This window comes from Pinus tabuliformis, chromosome 1_1 (assembly GCF_031772625.1).
Source record: "Pinus tabuliformis cultivar Carrire ecotype Pingquan chromosome 1_1, CPIR1, whole genome shotgun sequence".
Taxonomy (NCBI): domain Eukaryota; kingdom Viridiplantae; phylum Streptophyta; class Pinopsida; order Pinales; family Pinaceae; genus Pinus; species Pinus tabuliformis.
The window spans coordinates 586,416,868-586,426,013 of record NC_142297.1 but is presented as its reverse complement, the minus strand read 5'-3'; positions in this window follow the sequence as shown (position 1 = coordinate 586,426,013).

Below are 9,146 nucleotides of genomic sequence, written 5' to 3'. Positions count from 1 at the left end.
CATATATTGTGGTGATATGATCCATTCGAGATTCTATTTTGATTGGCCAAAATCACATCAAGATCGTATTTTGGGTGGCTCCAATTAATGATCTTCCTAGATCTGCAATCTATTGTGTTCAAAAGACGTTATATGGCTCACCCTTCGATGCAAAAGAGGTATCACTCAATTCGGTAAGTGGGTTTTACAAATTTAGATCAGGCTTATTCCCTTGGAGATGCACCAACGAAAGATCCGTGGCAAGAATTTCCGAAATGGGTGTCTATCCTCCTGCACAGGGATTCTGTTTGGTCGATATGGAAGATCGAAGTTGGATCTGAGTAGCATGATTAATTTATCGACATATCAAATATTTTTCCCAACATATCTGAGGGTAACCGAGGAACAAATCTTGCCTATGAAGTTTTACTGAAGAAGTGTTGTCACAGGCCAAAGGCCTTGATGCAAGAAATGCTGAAGACCAATTTATGCCTTCAACTGCCCAAAAGTGTCATAGCAACAACAAATGCAAGAGGTTGATTCTACATACATGCAGTTCATGTACAAGTTCAGAACATGACCATAATTTATTGTGGAGTTTTCGAATCGATTGCTATGGAGCTTTCGAATCGATTTGGTGCTTTCGAATTGATGAAGGGGCACAAAATATTACATAACATTTTCTTCTTGTTGCTGTGGAGTAAAAGGCACAAAATTGGTCTCGATGCGATGCACAGAGAGTTGCACGGAGGCCGATCTAAGTATAAATGCAACATAACTTGAACGTTGCAACTGGTATTTGGACGTAGACATAGGCAATAACAATGCGCATCTGGAGAAGTTGGACCCCTGTACGTGATTTGGTTGCTGTGCATAGATACGTTGAGGCAACTCCTTCGTTAAAGGCCAAATTCCTCGATCAACAGAGGGATGTGATAGAGAAAGTGCTGCCAGTCGAACCATTTTTGGTATCTGTGCATAGGAGCTTGGATCGCTAGATTGCGTGATAGTGCTGTGGGTATGCGATCTTCTATTACATTGCTGTGGATTTGATCTCGTGGTTACAGATGTTGTGGTAATCTAGGCAGAGAGGAATGTCCACCCTTTTCATTTTGAGGGTGATTGCTTTGCTTGGTCCATCCATGTGGCTTCGAATATCTTGAGAGGCTGGTTTGGTTTTCAGCGAGGGTTACGCCCAAACTGGTGGAGAGAAATTCCCTATTTATGCCCAATTTTGAATTTTGATTATAGTGTAAAGAATTCATATATGGGAAGAGAAGAGATATGTTCGTGAAGGTCTGGGAGTTTGAAGGCTGTGCTGGTGCCTGTTCATGGTTTCAGGCTCAAGAAAATGAGCAGCGAACGCGTGCAATTAAATCCCACGCTGAAAGGATATCGACATCTCAGAAACAAATAATGGCTTGCAAAAAGTCGGTCAAGTGGCTCCTCGGAAGGGCATCCATCATGGCAAGATCGATTATGTGGAGGTGGATCGTGTGCCCATGACTTGTTTCTGAATGAGTGAATTGGTCGGTGGTGCCTTCACGCAGGAGGCCGAGATCGAGATTCATGTGTATACAACCACGGGCAACGGTGTCAAGCGGGAAGAAGTGGTCGAAGTAGCGCTCTGAGTTCATTTTGTGCAGAACAAGGCTGGGCGATTGGACCGGTCCTGAGCTTGGAAACTTATGGAAAGCTCCAGTATTCAATTTGACGTAGTTTATTCGGAAAGCATAGTGTTGCCTCACTGGAAGGTGAAAGATGTCCCGAATTCGGTGGTGGTGTGGCAAGGAATTGCCTACGAAGCCCTTCACTCAGAGCTCTTGTAGGATCTTCTCAAAAATAGCCTGGGAAGATTCGTTCACAGGAAACGGAAAAGTTGATGGCAGTTGTGCTAGCGTGATGATAAATGCAGTGAAATCTCGAACGCAATTTACGGGATACCATTCAAATTGGGTGGATAAGTCCGTGACTTTCACACATCCATCTTCGACAGACAAGATGTTTATAATTCTTGCACAACAGCTGGGAGTCCAGAGTGGGATCCCTTCACACCTTCCTCTATGGAGTTTCATTCTAAAGGATATCCGTCTAACAACTGTGATTAAGATGGATATGGAGAAGTTACGCATTAGACAACAAATGTTGTTGGGCCATATGAGGACTGCTCATCTCCCAAGGTTTCCACAAATCTTATGGCTTTAGTATGTGTTGCTGGAGATAGCTTATGAATAGATCTTATGTAAACCTCAGAAAGACATGGTATACCAATTTTCTAACTCACTCTTTGCCACCTAAGATGTCCAACTTCGTTTTGTAGAAGATGAAAGTGATGTTGATACTCTCAAAACATTTTTATTGCTTAGCAGTGTCATCTTTTCCAAAATATAAAGTGTTTTAAATGGCCATCAATGGGATTTGTAGCCACTTTGAGGTGATGAGAGAGTGAGGCATTATGCCTAATTTTTTGTAATGGGTTTTGTAACCATCATTATGTAATCAATTTGAAAGAAGCAATTTTCCTAAACCATCTTAACAATTCCATGTAAACTTGTCCAATGAGTATTTTATAAACTCTTGGCAAGTAAATTGCTTCATTGTAATCTCAATAATGTCAGCTACAGATGCAAGTAATGGTTTCATCGTTCAAGCTCTGAAGAATAGAGGTGAAGGAGACAAAGAAGATGTTTCAAAGAAATTGCATACGGTTGATTAATGATTTGATACTTTTGGAGACCAAAAGTTATCTCCGTGGGGATGTGTGATCCAGGAGGATCCTTAAATGTTGACATGTTCCAGTCAGCCTAAGATACAACCAACACAATCCAACCAACAAAGAACTCACATGGAGTTTTTCTAATGAAAAGGGAATGAAGTTAATATGTCTTCATAGGCTTGGAAAATATTCTTGTTGGTATTAGGGAAAAATGGCTATGTAAAATGATTAACATATGAGATAATATTCTCATAATAATGTATTTTTTAATTAAAAAAATGGATTATTGGAGCAAAGACATGTGGGCTTGCAATCCTTAGTCTCAACGAGAGTCCTGTGGAGGAAGTTGAGATCCTTAAGGATCATTGAGAGATTTGTTCCAATCAATTCCCTTGGGATATGCCAAGGTCCTAATCAAAGGGGATCTTGAGATATATTGTCTCCATAAAAATATTTAGGTGGTTTAGATGGAGACCTTTTAAAAACCCTTCTTGGGAATCAAGAAGAGGAGAAGAGAGCTTGTGGAGAGCTTCTTCAAGGCTTATTGATTCAGGGATTTTGTAAAGGAGAAGTACATTGTAGATCTACTTATTTTTCCCTTTTTCCTTCAAGGATCAATAAAGCAGGTTCATGGGATTCATGAACCTGGAGAGGTATCCAGGGAGGTTCTCATGAACTCCGTTATCAAATTGTTTGTGTCATGTCTCTATCTTGATTGCTTATTATAGTTTTCATATGTTTTGTTTGTATGTCTTTAAGTCCCATGAGGAATCTATAAATAAAGGAGAGATGAAATCATTTTTTCATCATCGAATTGGATTGGATTAAATTTGTTTTCTTTGAGCTGAGTGTTTGAGGGTTTTAAGACTCCATTTTCATTTGCCTATTTTTGGTGGAGGTGGTCCCACCCTATCTAGTCTTTCCTTTTTCTGTCTTCTCACAACATATTCTCTTGGAACAACTCAGGTCTATTCTAGCTAGTAAAGAAGAAGCTTTCTATGGTTATTTCATTGGTCAATGAACTTTATCAAGAAAAACAAAGATCCATTCCTGAGGAATAACCTCTTGAATTTTCCCTGAAGTTGACATCAAAGGGTTTTGAGCACAACGAGTTGTTCATATGGTGGCAAGGCACATCTAGGACACAAATCCCACGGGAGAAACCCTCCCGAGTCACTTTGAGGGAAATGTTAATGATTTGGAGCACCATTTCATGAACCAAGGATAACATAGATCTCCCAGGGCATGAATTGAATCTCAATTTCTTTTCTTGAATTTGTTCGAAGGCCATTTAGGGAAGGGGTTTGTCAAGCAACAATACTTTGAAGAAGTGATACCTACTCTTAGACTGGAAGATTAATATAAATGTAGATTGGTCCACTATTTTACAATAGTCAACCAACGTACCCAATACTACCCTCAACAAGGAAAATGGTTGAAGAAGGATTCTCTGCATCAACCTGATTAGGGTTTTTGCAACAATAAACAGTGATCCCATCACATCTCTCCCATGGACTTAGAACAACGTGTTAGGTAGGGTAGAATAGACTGGCCAAAACAATGAACAATAGGCAAGAAAATCTGGGAAGCAAGTCTGTAAGGGTAGCAAGGGACCCAATTCAGTTAGGACATCACTAGTACAACAAAATTCTTAGTTAACTATTTCATAAGTTGATTCAAGTTGTTGCAGGATCAATGTTAATTGAAGGTGTTGATTTATAGTTGATTGTTGCATTGACTAGCGTTCATTTGTGACTAGCAATATTAAAGGGATTGATATTGTTAGGGTGTAACAACCCTAATAAACAATTGTTAAAGTGGAACTAGAGTAATCTACTAAAGATTTCATACTTTCTAAGTATCTTGGTGATATTGCTTATTTGTCCCATACTAAGCAGTATCTTCATGCCAGTTCGCATCATTTCCCGGCTCAAAAGATGGGTGTTCTCAATACCCTGGCTACTCGGGCCCTAAGGATCTCGGATAAGGAGAGTTTTGAGAAAGAAAAATCCCATCTCCTTGATGTCTTTGTTGAGAACGGTTATAGTAGATTCCTAGGTCAGAGGGCTTTCGTTAAAGCTTCGAAGAATTCGGTATCTCATCGAGAACCAAAGGAGCGAGTTCCTGGTGTCCTTCTTCCTTATGTTCAGGGGACTACTGATAAGATTGGTAGGATTCTCAGGTCGCATGATGTTCCTGTGACCTTTAGGCCCCTGAACACCATTCGCATGTCCCTCAGATCAGCGAAGGATCCTATCGACCCTAAGGATATGAAAGGTGTGTACTTGATCCCCTGTTCCTGTGGGACCCCCTACATTGGGGAAACTGGTCGCTCCATTAATCAGAGGATTAGTGAACATGCAACTGATCTTAAGCATAGGCGTACTAAGTCTTCCGCTTTGGCTGAGCATGCCGAGAAAACCAATCATCATGTTTGTATTGAAGAAGCTAGTGTTACTGTTAAGGTTTCGCACTTCCATCATCGGAAATTTAGGGAGGCGCTTGAGATTGAAAAGAGGCCGAGTAATCTCAATAGAGATGATGGCTGGAAAATCAGTCGGTGTTGGGTCCCAGCACTCTCGACCTAGTCCTTTTTTTTTTTTTTTTTTTATTATTATTATTATTATTATTATTATTATTATTATTATTTTTATTTTATTTATTTATGTATTTATTTATTATTTATTTATTTATTCTTCTATATATTTTTATATATACATATATATTTTTATTTTACTCATTTTAATGGTCCGGTTTTTAATTCCTTCTTATTTTATTAATAAATATTATCACGAAGTATTTTGAATTACTAATTTAACTTAAAAATTTTAATTTTTTGAATTAAATCATGTTATTTTAGGGGGTTGGTCCCCTAGGGTAATATAATTTTAATTATTATAACATGATTTTAATATAATTTAATAATATAATTTTAATATAATTTGATTTTAAATATAATTTTAATTTTAATATAATTTTAATATAATTTAGTTTTAATTATATTTTAATATAATTTAATTCAATATAATTTTTGATTATTTATGTTTATTTAACTATTACCATTACTAACTATTATCATATAAGTTTTATTAATATAAAAGTTTTCACATAATTAATTTATTTATTCTAAGGGATTGGTCCCTCTATGAGAAATATTTTTTCCCCTAGATATAATTTTTAATTATTTATCTCTAACTAACTATTTTTATAAATTATTTTTACTAATTGAGTTGTTTATTTATTTTAAAAATAATTTTAATTATTTATTATTATTTGAGGGACTGTCCCCTCTAGGGTAATTTTTCCCCTTAGATATGATTTTTAGTTATTTGTCCTTAACTAACTTTTAACATGAATTATTTTTAGGTAATAATTGAACATAACTATTATATATTTTTAATTATTTTTAATATTAATTTATTTAAAGGACTGGTCCCCCGGGTAGCATTTTTTAAGGTACCTAGTCAAAAGTAGCTGTTAGTCTTGTTAACCGTTGGGGGCTTTGCTCTGTCTATTTAAACTGCCAAGCTGGATCTGTTTCTTCAACTTGTCCTGATATTTATTTATTTATTTTATTTATTTATTTATTTTTAATTAATTGATTAATTAGTTAATTTATTAATTTAATTTAATTTAATTTAATTAATTAATTAATTTATTTTTTTATTTATTTTTATTTATTTTTTTTCATCGGTCTTTTACCTAACTTTATCTAAGATTATTAATATATTTATATACATATTTATATATATATAATTATTAATAAATAATTTAGATAAATAAACTAAATAATTTATCTATATATCTTACCTAATTTACTTTTTTTCCATAAATAATAATAATAATAATAATATTAATATTAATAATATTAAATTAATAATAATATTTTCACTACTAATATTAATAATATATTATTATCAAGGCTATTTTACCAATATAATATTAAGTATAAATAATTACTTATATTATTAAATCAAATAATTTACCTTTTCTAACTAACCATTTAATAAAATTTTTAACCTCAACTATATGATATATATATTTTATAATAATTGATGAATAATTTATTAATAATAATAATATTAAATTATGAATAGTATTTGACCTATGGACCGTAGGTCAAAATTAGCCGTTGGTCGATTTAGCCGTTGGAGTCTCTGCTCAGACTATTTAACATGCTAAGCTGGATCTGTTTCTTCAACTTGTCCTGACGATGAACCACACTGGTTGGTTCGAAACGCGTCGACAAATGATGTCTCATGTGATCTTCGCCGATTTTTTTTTTTGTTTGTAAACTTGATATGGATCATAGAAGCCTAAACTCTACTAAAGTTGTGAATAATATTGTTTTATTAGTGCAATATATTCCATGTTTTGAAACCCTAAGGGCCAAAAAATCCCCTTGGGACACTACATGAGATAGTTAGTTCACGTGAAGAAATTTCCTCATCTAGTGACAACCATCGATGGCATGGTTTCCTCTGGAGTGACACAACTAGCCTTCCTTCAGCAAGACTATTTTTTGCTGGACAAGAAAAGGGGTACTTGCCTTTGAATTTCACTGACTGGAATTGATGTATTTTGAAAGCAATTAGTCAGAATTTCACTTGGTTCCAAATATTTTGTTAATGCATGAGAATGTAAGTGGCACTTGCCAGCAAAATAGGAATAAGAAAGCTTCTCTGCTCATATCCATATCCATCACCATCACTATCTTTCATAGATTTCACATTTGTTGGTTCTTCCTAGATTTTCTTTACCTCTAACTCCACAACTTTAGCAGGTTATTGGCCCCCATCAACCTTCACTTTAGCAGTTTGTTGCTTAACCTTCAAATTATCATAATTCTCTGTAACAACATGTGATTCGAGATCAATGGATTTCTCTACTACATACTGCATTGCAGGTCCCTTGTGTACCTTTAACACAAACAATGGTTCAACTTGCTTCCCCTCATGGCCATAGTCAATGTCCTCAATTTCCAAGTCTTGGGATTGAGATTCACAATTCTCTTCTAGCTTGTTCTCTTCACCTGTCACACTCTAATTCTTCGAGCTTGCAGGGCACATCAACCGAGGGTGTAATTCAAGATCTTGTTCATTGAAATACCATGAGATTCAAACTTGCAGTTCTCATCAACTGAACACTGGAACTCAACATCACTCACCAAACTCTGCCCATTTGATAAACACTATTTAGGTTTCTCATCATTCCCAAACCTTTTGTGAACCCCATTAATATTGTAAGGTGGAGACTTTGAGTTACCAATACAACCAGGTTCAAGAGATTGATTTCTTTTATTATTTTTGGGAGGGCATAGCCATATAGGTTGACCTAGGTGTGCCTTCATCCATGCTTTAATTTGTTGTCCCTTTTCTAGACTGTACTTGACCTGATCTTTAAATTGTTGCAAAATGAACTCAACATCACTAGCCAAATTTTTCCCATTTAATAAACATTGTTTAGGTTTCTCATCATTCCCACACTTATTTTGAACCCCATTAATATTGTAAGGTGAATATTTTGAGTTACCCATACCACCATGTTTAAGAGATTGATTTCTTTTATTCTTTCCAGGAGGGTATAACCATTTAGATAAGTTACAAGAAGCTCCGAAACATTTCAGAGTTTCTGAAATGGGTACATTTCGAAAATTCACCTCCCAAAAAAGGAAATGTCAACCGAAACATGTTTATATATCTAAAAAGAAATTTATAAATAAGTGAATAACAGATTATCTTGTAAGGAAAAAAGGAATATGACCCATAGATGACAATTTAGAAGGAAAAGCAAGCCTATATTAGCTCTCATAGATGATTACATGATGGTCAAATTTCGGAGTTTCAGGTACAGGTACATCCCGAAATGCAGGGTTCCTAGAAGTTTCATGCAACATAGCCATGCAGGTTGACTTGGGTGTGCCTTCATCCATGCTTTTTAACTTGTTGCCCTTTTTCTATACTGTACTTGACCCGATCTTCAAATTATTGCAAAATTCAGTGTTCTCCTTCCCCAAGGGGGGAACTAATGCTTGTTGCGACATTTTCATGTAAGTCTCTAGGCTGGAAGGACAACCAACTCTGATACTACTATAGTCTCCCTAGGGAATTTTTCCCTTAGGGTTTGATAGAGCACATGACAAAATATTAATATCATAGTACTATTCTTAATTCTTGCAGATAAAATTGAAAAGTAATATCAGTCTTAGTAAATAGTGTAACCAATGAATTAATTCCACCAGCAGTACAAGCATGTGCTACTAGTTGACCAAATACATATTGGATTATAATTCCCAGTACTACTAAAATTCAATTCTACAATAATTAACAATAATCTTACTGCCCTAGGGATGTTAGTTTAACCTTCATATAGCCAATTTTTTGTAATGGGTCCTGTTATCCACCACTTTCTTTGGTAAATTGCTTCTCAAAATGGTGTTATTCATGTCCCT